Below are 15,459 nucleotides of genomic sequence, written 5' to 3'. Positions count from 1 at the left end.
TGTACCAACAAAAATGTTGCGAAATAGTGACAAACATTTGAGTTCTCCAGAACTCTTCATCAAGCTGGATGGAACATGAGGCAGGGAATGAGGAAAAATAAAAATACAAAAAATTAAGCTGGATGTTATGTTGATGGGGCCACAGCATCCAACCTAGGTTTTGTGTTCTTAATTCCCTCCTTGTCTACCCACCTCCTGCTTTGTGTAACATCTAAAGCACCACACTATTTTGTGACATTTCCATTGGGAGGTATTGCCAATGATGGAATTTTAGAGGTCTTCCCCCCTTGCCTTTCTTGTGGGATCCATGTTTGCTTCTTGTGTCCCTCTGTCATGATGAAGCTCATTTTCCCCTTGAAGGAAGGGGTAGGATTTAAACACATGATAAATAAATTAACATGGGCATAATGACCTCACCCCCATTGCAATTGCACATATCCTCATTCAAAACATTTTGACTCTCAAATGTGGCACATGTGAGTGATTGCCTAGTCAAATTTTGATTTATGGCTGTAGATAGCATGGTATTTGACAGTCCTAATGAAGTCAGGCTTCTTTGGCCTGCTTCCTTGTTTCCCATCTTTTAATCTTTTTGGATGGCTTTGTGGTGAGCCAGTGTGGTAGTGGTTAAGAGCGGTAGTCACGTAATCTGGGAAACCGGGTTCGTGTCTCCGCTCCTCCACATGCAGCTGCTGGGTAACCTTGGGCCAGTCACACTTCTGTGAAGTCTCTCAGCCTCACTCACCTCACAGAGTGTTTGTTGTGGGGGAGGAAGGGAAAGGAGAATGTTAACCGCTTTGAGACTCCTGAAGGGGAGTGAAAGGCGGGATATCAAATCCAAATTCCTCCTCCTCCTCTTCTTCTTCCTCTTCTTCACATTCTCCTTTCCCTTCCTCCCCCACAACAAGCACTCTGTGAGGTGAGTGGGGCTGAGAGACTTCATAGAAGTGTGACTAGCCCAAGGTCACCCAGCAGCTGCATGTGGAGGAGCGGGGAAGCGAACCCGGTTCCCCAGATTACGAATCTACCGCTCTTAACAACTACACCACACTGGCTCTTTGAGCCGCTTTGAGACTCCATAGGGTAGTGATAAAGCAGGATATCAAATCCAAACTCCTCTTCTTCTTCTTTAAAAGAGGATTGGACAAACTTGTGGAGGAGAAGACTCTCAAGGGCTACCAGCCCTGATGGCTGTGCTCCACAGCCAAGAGACAGCAATGCTTATGGAAACTGCAGGAAGGGAGACGCTCTTGGGTTCGGGTTCTGTTTGATGGTATCACAAAGGGGCATCTGGATGGGCACTGTGAGAACAGAATGCTGGACTAGATGGCTCTTCTTAAGTTAACATTTGAGTCATCACATTTTGAAAGCTTCCTGTGGTCTCCTTAAAAAGGTAAAGGTACCCCTGCCCGTACGGGCCAGTCGTGTCCGACTCTAGAGTTGTGCGCTCATCTCACTTAAGAGGCCGGGAGCCAGCGCTGTCCGCAGACATTTCCGGGTCACGTGGCCAGTGTGACGAAGCTGCTCTGGCGAGCCAGCGCCAGCACAGCACATGGAAACGCCGTTTACCTTCCTGCTATAAAGCGGTACCTATTTATCTACTTGCACTTAGAGGTGCTTTTGAATTGCTAGGTGGGCAGGAGCTGGGACCGAAAGACGGGAGCTCACCCCGCCGTGGGGTTTCGAACCGCCGACCATACGATCGGCAAGTCCGAGGCACTGAGGTTTTACCCACAGCGCCGCCCGCGTCCCTATGTGGTCTCCTTGGGCAGCTTCAATAGGAGATCTTCCTGGCAGTCTAGACCAAAGATTGCTGTTAAAGGTGGGACTCCCAGTATTCAGGCAAAGATGAGCAGAGACCCAAACAGTTGCTTCTCATTCTTCTTGGAGAGCTGGAGACAATTCAAAAGAGGAATCAACTCTTGTCCTGCATGCACACTCTTCCCACTTTTGCCTCTGCAAACAGGTTTAGCAGGTTTCTTATATTGCTGCTTAGAACCTTGGGAAACTGTTTTGAGTCAAGAGTTGAGAGTAGGACGTGAGAATCATGTGGGTTTGTGCCACGTAATGCAGTTACTTTCCAGCAACTCTTTCTCTATTGGTTTTACTCTGGCTCGAAAGCTTGTGAGCTATCTGAAGCATAAGTAAAGCATCCTGGGGCATAATTGGAGGCCATAAACCACCGTCTTCCTCGTCTTGCATAATTCAGGAACAAATTGCAACTATTGCAGAGTAGAATCTCTAAAGGGGGGGTGCTGTTTGTTAATGTCTTTCTCAAAGTTAGTATCGCTTGTGCAATCACCCCTACCTTCCTGCAGTGTTCTGATGCATGTATTTTCAGGAAAATGTCTGCTATAAGCGAATTATAACTCCATTCCTGGAATTAAATCAAAATTCAGCACTAACTCAATTGTATCTAGCATGATAGAAAGGTCAGGAGGGATCCTTGGTCCATTGCAGGCTCAGGATTTCAGTAATGAATGCTTCAGCAGCCCTTAACCCCACCCCCACCCCAATACTAATGGGCAAAACTATAACCACAGCTTGCAAATGGCTTGCTACAAAGGCCTCCACTGGCGCTTGAGAGGAGTAATGCTACTCCCTGTTCCATATATCTGATTTTTGTCTGTATTGTACTCAGTGTCTGCAGTGCTCTGAGCCTAGTTGACTTCTGTCATCAAGCTCAAAGATGTGTTTGGCTTCACAGATAGGCTAAAGCAATCTGCTGCCAGAACGCTAAAGGGAGGCAAACTGTCTCTGTGTGTCTATGCATGTTTTAGAACAAGTAACTGGATATATTTTTTCAAGGGGTACTGAGGGTAAAAATGCAAAAAAGAAGGGTTTTCCAATACTACTGGAAATGTTCCTGAAAAAAGGGAGCAGGTTTGGCTGAGTACTAATGGGAAGGGTTCATGTTTTATGAAGAACCAGAACTGCATGCCACTTTAAGGCAGCCAACAGTGGGCATGGCATATGCTTTCAGCCTCAGTTTGCCCAGCCTGTACAATGGAACCAATAGCAACCTACTATAGAAACTGTCTAAAGCAGGAGGTGAGGAATTGCAAGCCTGATGGTGTAACTAGACCTATCTGGCCACTTTGCCCAAGTCTGCCAATCACCTAAAGCAAGGTGAATTTCCATCGGAGGAGAGGATGTTGGTTATTGATGGTGCTTAGAAATATTGGTTTATTTTCAAACGTACAATTCAAATAGGTAGTGGGCAAGAAAACACACAAAGGGACAGTACTATTCCCAGGACGGTAGCAATACATCTCTTCTGCCTACTTGGCTGCAAAAAATGTAGAATTGCTTTCTCCCCATCACTTTCTTTTGCAGTTCTCCTGGGAGACACATATCTCCTTTTACTCCCAATGAGCAAACCAGTTTCACCACCTTCTCCCACTTGTCAGTTAATTGTAGCTTTAGGTACCTTCCATAGTGAGGTTTAGATAGGCTTTCCACCTGTTCCTTATTTCAACAAATGGCTCCTTATTTAGTAATATGAAATATTAACGCTAAACAAGGAACTGTTTCCTGAAATAAGGAACAGCTTACTAGCCTAGACTTTGGTAACAACTAGCTAGGTTAGCTATTAGTAGCCCTTAAGGAATCAACTACCATGGTCATTTTATAATTATTTTTATGAGGTTGTGGTTGCCAGACTTCTAATCCCTATAATCCTGTTGTTGTTGTTTAGTCGTTTAGTCCTGTCCGACTCTTCGTGACCCCATGGACCAGAGCACGCCAGGCACCCCTGTCTTCCACTGCCTCCCACAGTTTAGTCAAACTTATGCTGGTAGCTTCGAGAACACTATCCAACCATCTCGTCCTCTGTCATCCCCTTCTCCTTGTGCCCTCCATCTTTCCCAACATCAGGGGCTTTTCCAAGGAGTCTTCTCTTCTCATGAGGTGGCCAAAGTATTGGAGCCTCAGCTTCAGGATCTGTCCTTCCAGTGAGCACTCAGGGCTGATTTCCTTCAGAATGGAGAGGTTGGTCTTCTTGCAGTCCATGGGACTCTCAAGAGTCTCCTCCAGCACCATAATTCAAAAGCATCAATTCTTTGGCAATCAGCCTTCTTTATGGTCCATCTCTCACTTCCATACATCACTACTGGGGAAACCATAGCTTTAACTAGACGGACCTTTGTTGGCAAGGTGATGTCTCTGCTTTTTAAGATGCTGTCTAGGTTTGTCACTGCTTTTCTCCCAAGAAGAACCTCCTATAACCCTAGCAAGTGTTAAAATACAAGCCAGGCTAGTTTCCTCATCAGGTATTGCTCATCTCAATGGCCTGGGTGAAGGGCCATTACAAAAACAAAGGAAAGGTGATAAGCCATTAGGAGAAGGGGTTCTGTGCCAAAATGCAAATGGGTGGAGTCCCTCCTCTAGCTTGCAGGTAGTGAGAAGGAGGAAGCCAGAGCTTAGAGTTGAAAAAACTGCAGACGGAAAAGCCAGAGAGGCAGAACACAATGTTTGATGTGGAATCAAAGGCAGCTACTATGGTAGAAACAAGCCGCTCTTGGGGTGTTAATGCAGTGAACTGCTCTGTCATAAGTTCAGGTTTTATATATGTGTAAATAAACACATCACAAGGACGCCAAAGTCTCCGCTGTGCCTCATTCCCAAAAGGAAACATGAACCTTGGGTGAATGCCAGGAACCCCTGGAATCTCACACTGCTCAAAGATTGGGGTGGCGTGCAAATAATATTTTATAAATTCAGATGCAAAAAGCACCATCATCAAGTACAGCCCCTTTTCCTGGTAGCAAACATGGAAATGGATGCCTGTTCCTTTTTGGTCTCCCCTACCATGCTTAATAGGGATGTGGTTGGCACTGTGGTTCAACCACAGAGCCTAGGACTTGCCGATCAAAAGGTTGGCGGTTTGAATCCCCACGACAGGGTGAGCTCCCGTTGCTCGGTCCCAGCTCCTGCCAACCTAGCAGTTCGAAAGCACATCAAAGTGCAAGTAGATAAATAGGTACTGCTCCGGCGGGAAGGTAAATGGCATTTCCGTGCGCTGCTCTGGTTCGCCAGAAGCGGCTTAGTCATGCTGGCCACATGACCTGGAAGCTGTACACCGGCTCCCTCGGCCAGTAAAGCGAGATGAGCGCTGCAACCTCAGAGTCAGCCACAACTGGACCTAATGGTCAGGGGTCCTTTTACCTTTACCATGCTTAATGCAGGAAAATCCAGTCGTTTATATACTGTGGACCCTCAGGTTATGTTACCTTCGGGTAATGTAATCTTCAGGTTGTGAACGCGGCAAACCCGAAAGTGGGTTTGCCGCTCGCACGTGTGCAGAAGCACCCTGCCCACTTTGCGCATGCACAGTAGCGGTCCTCCGGTTACGAAATCTTCGGGATACGGCCAGGCCTCCGGAACGAATCTCGTTCATAACCTGAGGTACCACTGTATATGAATATGAGCACCATTCACAATTGACAGTACTGCATCAACATCACTTTGTGCTTTCTACACTTGAGATTATTATTTATTTTCCTTACATTTATATTCTGTCTCCCATCTCTCATGAAGCCCAAGGTAGATTATAAAGTAAGGGAGGTATCCAACTAAGTCGTTCTGTCAGCGCAAGGATTTGTAATTGTGCAATGGGACTTCCTGGACCACACCCTCCCTAAATCTGTTCTGGGGGCTTGGGGGACCCTTTAGAACAGATTCAGCTTTGAGTCATTCAGAGTCATGTGCCCAAGTCATGAGAATTCATCTGAACGCATGAAAGAATTGGTCCATTGATACTAAGCAGTGTGAGGTACTGCCATGAATGGATGTAATGTAAGCGCTAGAGGTATTACCTTCCTGCCCTTCTTTGCACTTCTCAACATCTTGATGCCACCTCACACAGCGGTGCAGATGGATTCCTCCAAAAAACCTGGTCCCAATTCCGTTGGTGCATAAACCCCAACTGATGGGTTATCCCACCCAACTCTGCTGTGAGACCAACAACACCGACTGCATCCCAGGGCAGTTAGTTTAGCGACAGACTGCCGAGGGTGTAAATAGAGTCATTTGGTAGATAATATCATCTGAGAGTAGTCAAACCATTACTATATAAATGCTCTGGAGTGATGACGAGGCGGTGGAAATGATACAATCATCCAATAACAAGCATCACTTAGGATAATATGCAGCGCAATAGAACATCTATTTAGCATGCCGTAAAACCTCTTGGCTTTGTGTATGGAGATGCAGTGTCTCAGTGTCAGGCCACAGGAGCTGAGCAAACAGCGATAACAGCAATGCTAAATAAATAAATAGGCAGCCAAGTGTTTTATAAATCCTGGTTATTTATTGGCACGCCAGCCTCGCGTACCCGTTAAAAGAGGCCACAGCAAGCTTCTGTGTAGCTTCACTGCAACGTCCAAGGAGGAAGAGGATGAGCAGTCCTCCAATGCCGCCGCTGTTCTTTTGGTGAAGTTTAGCTCGACTAAACAGCATGGATTTTTAATGTCGCATTCTAATTCTCCTATTACTGTCATAAAGCCATTTGTCAAATGCCCTGGGAGACTCCATGGACATCAGCTTTGCAATACTTTTTATTGCCGGACTAATCTTTACAGATCGAATTAAGACTGGGGAACTTTATCAGCGGATTGCACTGGGTGAAGGGTTACGTGTGTATTTCATTTGTTCTGCTATCAAAGGTGCCCAGGCCTTTGCTCCTGCCTACTGCCACCAAGGCCAAATATGCCCATTACTGTGTAATCAAATAGCCTTTAAGAGGTTCGCTCGGTGGGCTGATGCTTTGAATAAAGCAAGATGAATGTGGCATCCCTCTCCCCATCTGCAGAGCAGAGGCAATTTCTTTCCATCCCAATATTAATTCTCCTATTAAATTAAATAACACTAAGGGTTGCATAACATTCATTAAACATCACAGGCGCCCGGGCTCCCCACCGTGTCAATGCCATCCTCGTAACACTGCATTAATTAGCAACAGGCAGGCAAGTTGTTCGTCTGCCTTTTCCTTATTAATTACTGAGTGAAATAAACAGACTTGTTAATATTATAATCCTGTTATTCTAATAAAGAGGGACAGAAGGGCTCTGTCGGTGGAGGCCATGTTGGGTTGAGAGAGGGGAAATTGGAGCACAGGGGGGAAAGAGTAATTCATTCCATAGGGCTAGCCGCATCGTTGGGTGATCTGGGTAAAGCTTGCACAACTTAGGACCCAGCAACTCAATGCAGCCCCATAAGCTGCAGCCTGCCAGATGTTTGTCAACCCCTCATTTTTTATTTTATTTTTTGGTACAGTCCTGAGCAACGCTTTCCTGAGTCATGAGTTAGTTGCTTTCCCTGTCTGGTGAGCTGCGCCACCTTCAATGGATTTAAAAAGGGGGTTACACAAATTCATGGGATGAAAAGGCACAATGTCTATATGCATACTCCATCTAGATCAGTGTGGCCTGTGCTGACTGGCAGTCATTCTCCAGGGTTTTCATCTAGGGGCCTTTTCCCAGTTCTACCTGGAGTTGCTGGGGATTGAACTTGAGGCCTCCTGCATGCAAGGCCAATGCTCTAGCACCCTACCAATGTTGTTGTTGTTTAGTCGTTTAGTCGTGTCCGACTCTTCGTGACCCCATGGACCAGAGCACGCCAGGCACTCCTGTCTTCCACTGCCTCCCACAGTTTGGTCAAACTCATGTTGGTAGCTTCGAGAACACTGTCCAACCATCTCGTCCTCTGTCGTCCCCTTCTCCTTGTGCCCTCCATCTTTCCCAACATCAGGGACTTTCCCAGGGAGTCTTCTCTTCTCATGAGGTGGCCAAAGTATTGGAGCCTCAGCTTCAGGATCTGTCCTTCCAGTGAGCACTCAGGGCTGATTTCCTTCAGAATGGATAGGTTTGATCTTCTTGCAGTCCATGGGACTCTCAAGAGTCTCCTCCAGCACCATAATTCAAAAGCATCAATTCTTTGGCGATCAGCCTTCTTTATGGTCCATCTCTCACTCCCATACATCACTACTGGGAAAACCATAGTTTTAACTATACGGATCTTTGTTGGCAAGGTGATGTCTCTGCTTTTTAAGATGCTGTCTAGGTTACAGGCAGGCAAGGAATGGATCGACAGCAGAAACAGGGTTTTTCCCCTAGCCAGAACTCACTGGAACTCAGTTCTGGCACCTCTCAGGTGGGCACCATTGCCATTGTAAGAGAACAAGGGAGGCAGTCGTGGTGAGTTCCAGTACCTCCTTTCCTAGAAAAATAGTACTGCATAGAGGTGGGAGAAGGAGTTGAGTGGCTTCAAAGCTGGAAATGGGATGTGTGTGAGAGCGGAATCATCTGTGATGATGTGGAGTCCAGGCTCAGGAACTGTAGAGAAGCACAGAGGGAGAATGCTATCTGATGACTCCAGCCTGAAAGGGATAACTGATGGGACTGTGTGTGAATATATCCTGGATGGGATCTGACCTGGATGCGTGGGGGCTGGGAAGCGACCAGAGACTGAATTGCTCCAGCATGGAGCTGGAGGAGCTTCTATTTTGATGTCTCACCCAGGGCTCCTAAAATGTCTGATGTACGTACGTTGTACACTGTGATGGGAAAACAGCTGGCTTCCAAGAGGTGCTATACACCTGAACCTGTTGTACCAGGTTTCTGGAAAGCTGCTGGGGACTGGACCCCACACAGAGGTGATACCACTTGCCCACCCAGATCTCTAGACAGTCAAGTCCCTCACTGATAGGTTTCACTCAGCGCAGCTTAACTGCAATATGGGGGTGAGGAAGTTCCCGAACATACCTCTCCCCCTGCCTACCCACATTTGTGGTTGTGCTGCTCTGCCTCTTCTTCTTCCCTTCCAATTGGTTGGTAGGGGAGGGAGAAGCAGGACTGTGCTTACTGGTGGCAAAGGAAGGAACTGAGCCACATGGTGGAGAGTCTCCTGCCTGCCTGAACGGAGTCATTCGTTGAATTTTGCATTTTTCTGAATTTTGCAGCGCAGTTCTCCAGCCAAGTAATATATATATATATAAATGAATATAACAGGGCCCAGTGTGCTTAAAACATACACTTATTAGTGAAAATAGCATAGAAAAATATATTATAATAGAGGAAAATGTTTTGCAAAAAAAATGTGTGGATTGGACAAAACTGCGTTTAAAATGTGTATAGCAGAATAAATTCACACTAAAATGCGGGTGACTCTTCATTAGGACTTTTGAAACACACACACACACACAAATATGTGGAAAAATGAGAACAGAGAAAACAAAATCGACAGGTTCACCCATCCCTAAATGGAAGGAAGGAGAGCAGTAGGGAAGGGAGAACGTGGATGACTGGTCCTTTTATTTGAGGAGTAATAAATGGTTTTTGTTTTGTTTTTTAGCGGGGAAGGGCTCATGAATTGATAAAGGTACAAGAATTAATCACAAGACAGAATCTATTAAATTGGCTGCCATGGGTTCACTTGATCTGAGGCTTGGCTTGCTTTGTGACCCAGAGCCATCTGCTTTGGGTAGATTTTGAGTCCTGTTTGTGCTGTTCGCTAATTGTCTTGTGGCTGACTTCACCTGCTCATGCTAGGTACTCTTTCTTGCTTTGTGTCTGGGCTAGTCTGGAATATGTTACAATTCTGTGCATTCTTCCTAGGCAAGCAAATCTCGTGGAAATCAGTCGCACTTATTTCTGATTAAAGAAGGTGGATTGAAATGGGCTGTAAAGTGATCCCTCATGGATAAAAGCAAGGCAAAAAAACAACCAGGGGGGTGAATATGTATAAGTCTATAGGATATAGCAATGACAAACCTAGACAGCATCTTAAAAAGCAGAGACATCACCTTGCCAACAAAGATCCGTATAGTAAAAGCTATGGTTTTCCCAGTAGTGATGTATGGAAGTGAAAGCTGGACCATAAAGAAGGCTGATCCCCAAAGAATTGATGCTTTTGAATTATGGTGCTGGAGGAGACTCTTGAGAGTCCCATGGACTGCAAGAAGATCAAACCTCTCCATTCTGAAGGAAATCAGCCCTGAGTGCTCACTGGAAGGACAGATCCTGAAGCTGAGGCTCCAATACTTTGGCCACCTCATGAGAAGAGAAGACTCCCTGGGAAAGTCCCTGATGTTGGGAAAGATGGAGGGCACAAGGAGAAGGGGATGACAGAGGACGAGATGGTTGGATAGTGTTCTTGAAGCTACCAGCATGAGTTTGACGAAACTGCAGGAGGCAGTGGAAAACAGGAGTGCCTGGTGTGCTCTGGTCCGTGGGGTCACGAAGAGTCGGACACGACTAAATGACTAAACAACAACAACATAGGATATACTGCACTTTACAGCTTATATATGCATTATACTTCAGTTCTTTGGCTATGAGAGGCACGTATTTTGCCCTATGGAAAAGGATGCAGGTGGCAATAGATTGCAGATGGTCTGAGGACTTAATCCACACACATTTTACAGGGCAACATCCAGTGGGATCTGATCCCACTTCTAGAAAGTATCCATTTCCAAGGATAAGCCTTTCAGTACTGTGGACCCAATTCAGCAAGTTTCCTTTGTAGTTTCCCATTTGTATTAAAATACAGTGGTGCCTCACAAGACGAAATTAATCCATTCCACGAGTTTCTTCGTCTTGCGGTTTTTTCGTCTTGCGAAGCACGGCTATTAGCGGCTTAGCGGCTATTAACGGCTTAGCGGCTTTAAGAAAAAGGAAACAAACTCACAAGAACTCGCAAGATGTTTCGTCTTGCGAAGCAAGCCCATAGGGAAATTTGTCTTGAGGAACGACTCAAAAAACGGAAAACTCTTTCGTCTTGCGCGTTTTTCGTCTTGCGAGGCATTCGTCTTGCGAGGTACCACTGTATCCACAGAAGATGAAAAAGGGAAAGTACTGTTGCCTAATGTAGCTCCAAATATTATTTACATGGGGCATCATAAATACCTTCCAACTTTCCCTTATACCATCCTTGCTGAGAGAATAATAGGGTTAACTTTATTTTCTCTGCCTTCCAATTAAGGTTTCAATTTTTCTTCTAGAACATTTGTCAACTGTCTGTTTGCCCTAAACTTTAACAACATCATTAAACTTGCCCATACCTGCCACATTTAGTAACCATTCCCTAATCAATGGAATGTTCTATTTTCTCCAGCTAGGGGCAATTGAGATTTTGGCAAAACACATCCTGATAGGAGAGGTAACTGTTGACAGTCTCTGGTGAATTCCATTATTTTTATTTATTTAGAAGATGTATGTATGTATGTATGTATCATATTTTAATTCTTTATATCCCTGTTTATAATATTTAGAAAAGAATTACAAGCTTACAACAATGAAATGCTTTAAATAATAAAGCAAAACAAACGCAACACATCTTAGGAAGAGTCCAAATGCCTTTTAATCCTTCTATGTTTTACTTTGGATTTTGTTTTAAATTTATTCATCGCAAGGCATCCAGAAAAATTTATGTTGCTGGGTGGGATCATATGGGAAAACAGGAAGCTTCCTTATACTGAATCAACTCACTCAGACATTGCCCAGTCAGGGGCTCATCATGGTTTCAGGCAGGGAATATTCCCAGATCAAACAGGAGATGTTGGGGATTGAACCTGCATGCAAAGCAGTTGCTCTACCACTGAACTATGGACCTTTTCCAATACAAATTTGGCAATGTTTTCAGATCACATAGACAGGGGCACCGTAGAAAAGGCTGTCCCTGAAATCTGCCAATAGGAAACCCAGCCAGATGGGTGGCATATAAATAATACAGTTGTTATTATTATTACAGTGGTACCTCTAGATGCGAACGGGATCCATTCCGGAGCCCCGTTCACATCTAGAGGTAAACATAACTAGTGATGGCACGTTTTCACACGCGTGCGTCGCTTTTTGCCACTTCTGCACATGCGTGTGATGTCATTTTGAGCGTCTGCGCATGTGCAAGCGGCGAAACATGGAAGTAACGCGCTCCGTTACTTCCGGGTTGCCAAGGAGCCCAACTCGAATGCGCTCAACTCGAAGCATATTTAACCCGAGGTATGACTGTATTATTATTATTATTATTATTATTATTATTATTATTATTATTATTACTATTATTATTAGATCTTTCAAATGATGGGCCAGAGGGCACAGCACTTGATGCCTATCTGCTATTATTTAAAACAGCCAAAACAATTTAAACAGCCTCTCATTAATCAAGCAATCAAATCTCTAGAAAACATCTAATAATCCCATTTTGAAGAAATTGTCTAGGGGTTCACCAGTGAACTTTGGCATTAAGATGAGATGTGGGGTCCTGCATGCATAGATTGCTGGGTCATACTTTCCCAGAAATTGTTGACAATTGTTAACAATTCAGCTTATCCTGGTCGAAATTTATTTATTTTGACTGCGTCAGACCAACACGGCTACCTACCTGAGTTTATCCTGGTGATATTCCCTGGTGATGCTTAACATAGCAGTGCTAGGTTTGCGACACCTATCTGCTTTGTGGATAACTGTCAAACGCCAACAACATTCACTGGTGTATCTCTGAGAAAGCCAGCATTTATACAGAGAGAAAAATAACATTGCCATTCCCATAGTGTGTGCTGAGTCGACATTTGTCTCTTTTTGGACTTTCGCTGTAACTTATTCCATTTATCTTCACTCTGTCTCTTATTTATTCAAGGGAAATGTTAGGAAAGATGGGAATAAATCTAAGATGCCAATCCCAACTATCATTTCTCCCTCTGCCCAGTATGCATCATTCATTTCCGCCAGCTTGGAGCCAGTGGTCAGCCAAATAAATTGTTTTGCTTAAGTGCAGACTGTTAGAGGCAGTGTTGAACTTAGACCCAGTTTACACATTTAGCAGAATGCAGAAAGCTATTTTTAGACTATACCTCTTTAGGTTTCAGGGGAAGTGGGGAACTTGCATGGATGAATGTCGCCTTATGGGAAAATAAAACTCCTTCCATGTTGAAAATGAGTATGGTTTCCCCCCTTTCCCCTGACAAACGTCTCCTTGCGTGTGTGTTTTTCCTGCATAAAGGAAGAGTTCTCCCTCCATGGGGGGAGCATTTAAACATACAAAATTGTCACCTGCAGGCTGGAGAACAGCTGCACCACTTGATTCTATTCTATGTAGACACTGGGAGTGGAATTCAGTGTCACACGAATAGTATGAGAGGCTTCTCCTTCCATACCATACATTTAAAGCACTTGGCTTTCCCCCAAAGAATCCTGGGAATTGTAGTTTGTTAAAGGGTGCTGGGAATTGTAGCCCTGCGAGGAGTAGACTGTAGTTCACAGGATTCCTTGGGGGAAGCTGTGTATGATTTGGATGACACCAAATCTGATAGTTATCTGTTTGCACCATTCATTCAGCTGACTTGGTTTAAGATGACAATTGAGGGCCCATTCGATTTGGGAGGCAGGTATCTCTGTATTGCTGCATCTTAAAGGCTTTGTGATGAGTTACCTTCTTGTGGTTTATTTTCCCTTATTTTCCTTTCAATTTTCCAGGATTTAGCAGTTGATTCTTTTCCCGATGCTGCGGATGTAATGACGCTCTTTCATCCAGAGGGTGGTGTCTAATAAAACATCTTGCCTTTTTCACTTTTTAGCTTCGCAAGCCAGTCCTGTGTTTGGTAGCCCTCTGTTTGTGGAAACATGTGGGGATATTCTCTCTCCACTGATATACTGTACCACAGTATTAGGATATGTGAAAGGGCACCTTTTCAGTTCTTTGGAGAGGGCCATCTGATGGTTTCATTTTTGTTCGAGGTTGCTGTGAAAGCCATAAGTAAGTTGTGGTTCATTGATGTTGAAAAGCAATCCAATTAACAACCCAAATATAAGAAAATACCCTTGTATTTACACAAATTAGCCCACTGCTTTAATTCAACTAAGTCATTTTTTCCCATCAAAGGGTGGGGAATGTATGGCTTGCAAAAAATGCAAGATCTAAGTGCTTGCCCCCATGTAATCTCAAGGGTGTAATTTGCCCTCCCCTCTTTCTGAATGCACCATAAATGGCTATTTTAATTATATGTTTCTTGGATATAATGTAATGTGCTGACTAAGCTAAAAATAATGAAGTTCTACCCTACGATTCCATATTTAGAGTGCCTGTCTGAGGTTCATTAGTTAGGGAACCCCATTTCTATATGGTATGATCTGTTGATTTTTTATTTTTTTGCTGACTCACATCCCCTATAAACAGAGATGAAGTGGTATGTAAATTTTCCAGACTAAGTTTTTGAAGATAGTTTTAAAAGGTTGAGAAAGACAGCTGAGAGGACTCCTAGCATATCAACAGCCACAGCTGCTGCTACTAGGATCGTGTAGCTGCTACTGCAACTGTTTGAGATAAGTGTAGGCCTTGGAATTAATACTGATGAAAGGCAGGATATGAACATTTGAAATAAAGCAAGCAAACAAACATGAAATGAACCAACTACTGAAATAATGTTGATACCCTGGTGTAGTATGTATCTCACCACTCTTGCGTTGTATGTATCCAGCTAACTTCCATTCAGAATCGACCCATTGAAATGTATGAATCCAAGTCATGTCTATTAACTTTAATGAGTATACCCTGTGCAGAATCAGTCTTGGATACTTGCCTTTGTTTTTCATGAGTGTGCTGTGTATATATCACAAGTGTTCACTGCTGGCACATTAAGAACAAATTAAGAAAAGGCCGAATAGCAGTGATAAAAATGAATGTGTTGCCAAAGATGTTATTTTTGTTTCAAGCCTTACAGATCGTGGACAGAGTGGAATGTTTTGGGAAGTGGCAGAAGGATATCTCGAAGTTTGTTTGGCAGGGCAAAAAGCCCCGAATAAAGTTTAAAATTTTAACTGATGCAAAAGAAAGAGGGGGGTTTGCCCTGCCAGACTTAAGGTTATATTATGAAGCTGCAGCCTTCTGCTGGATGAAAGATTGGCTTTTACTTAAGAACACTGATGTCCTAGATCTGGAAGGGTTTAACAATTCTTTAGGATGGCATGCCTATTTGTGGTACGACAAGGTAAAAACACATAAAATGTTCAAAAACCATATTGTCAGAAAAGCAATTTTTATAGTCTGGACAAAATATAAGGACTTGTTAGAAAGTAAGACCCCGAGGTGGCTTTCACCAGTGGAGGCCAAGGCGCGGAAAAGATCCAATATGGAGGCCGGTTGGCCGACATATGGCGAAATAATAGAAAAAATTGGAGACAACTGGAGATTACAGAGTTTTGAAAAATTAAAAGACAAGGTGCAAGATTGGTTTCATTATGCCCAAATTCAAGAGGTATTTAAGACGGATAAAAAAAATACAGGTTTCCAGGTGGAAAAATCGAAACTAGAGACAGAATTGTTAGAACCTAGGACTAAGTTATTGTCTAGAATGTATAACTTGCTGCTTAAATGGAATACTCAGGATGAGACAGTTAAATCGGCCATGATAAAGTGGGCTCAAGATATTGGGCACAACATCATGTTTGAAGACTGGGAAAGGTTATG

The 15,459-nt window shown here is 43.9% G+C and overlaps 1 protein-coding gene across 1 annotated transcript in view; it reads left to right on the top strand.

Moving 5' to 3' along the window:
• The window catches only part of LOC309526539 (homeobox protein Hox-D3-like), a 91,785-nt gene that overhangs the window by 64,836 nt on the left and 11,490 nt on the right, over positions 1-15,459 (top strand). Inside the window, exon 4 of the mRNA XM_082212758.1 lies at positions 13,571-13,749. The gene's annotated coding sequence lies outside the window, so the exon portion shown is untranslated. The remainder of the gene's footprint in view (positions 1-13,570; positions 13,750-15,459) is intronic.

Source organism: Podarcis vaucheri (assembly GCF_965113315.1).
Source record: "Podarcis vaucheri genome assembly, chromosome: 2".
Classification (NCBI taxonomy): Eukaryota; Metazoa; Chordata; class Lepidosauria; order Squamata; family Lacertidae; genus Podarcis; species Podarcis vaucheri.
This window is presented reverse-complemented; position numbering and strand designations above follow the sequence as displayed.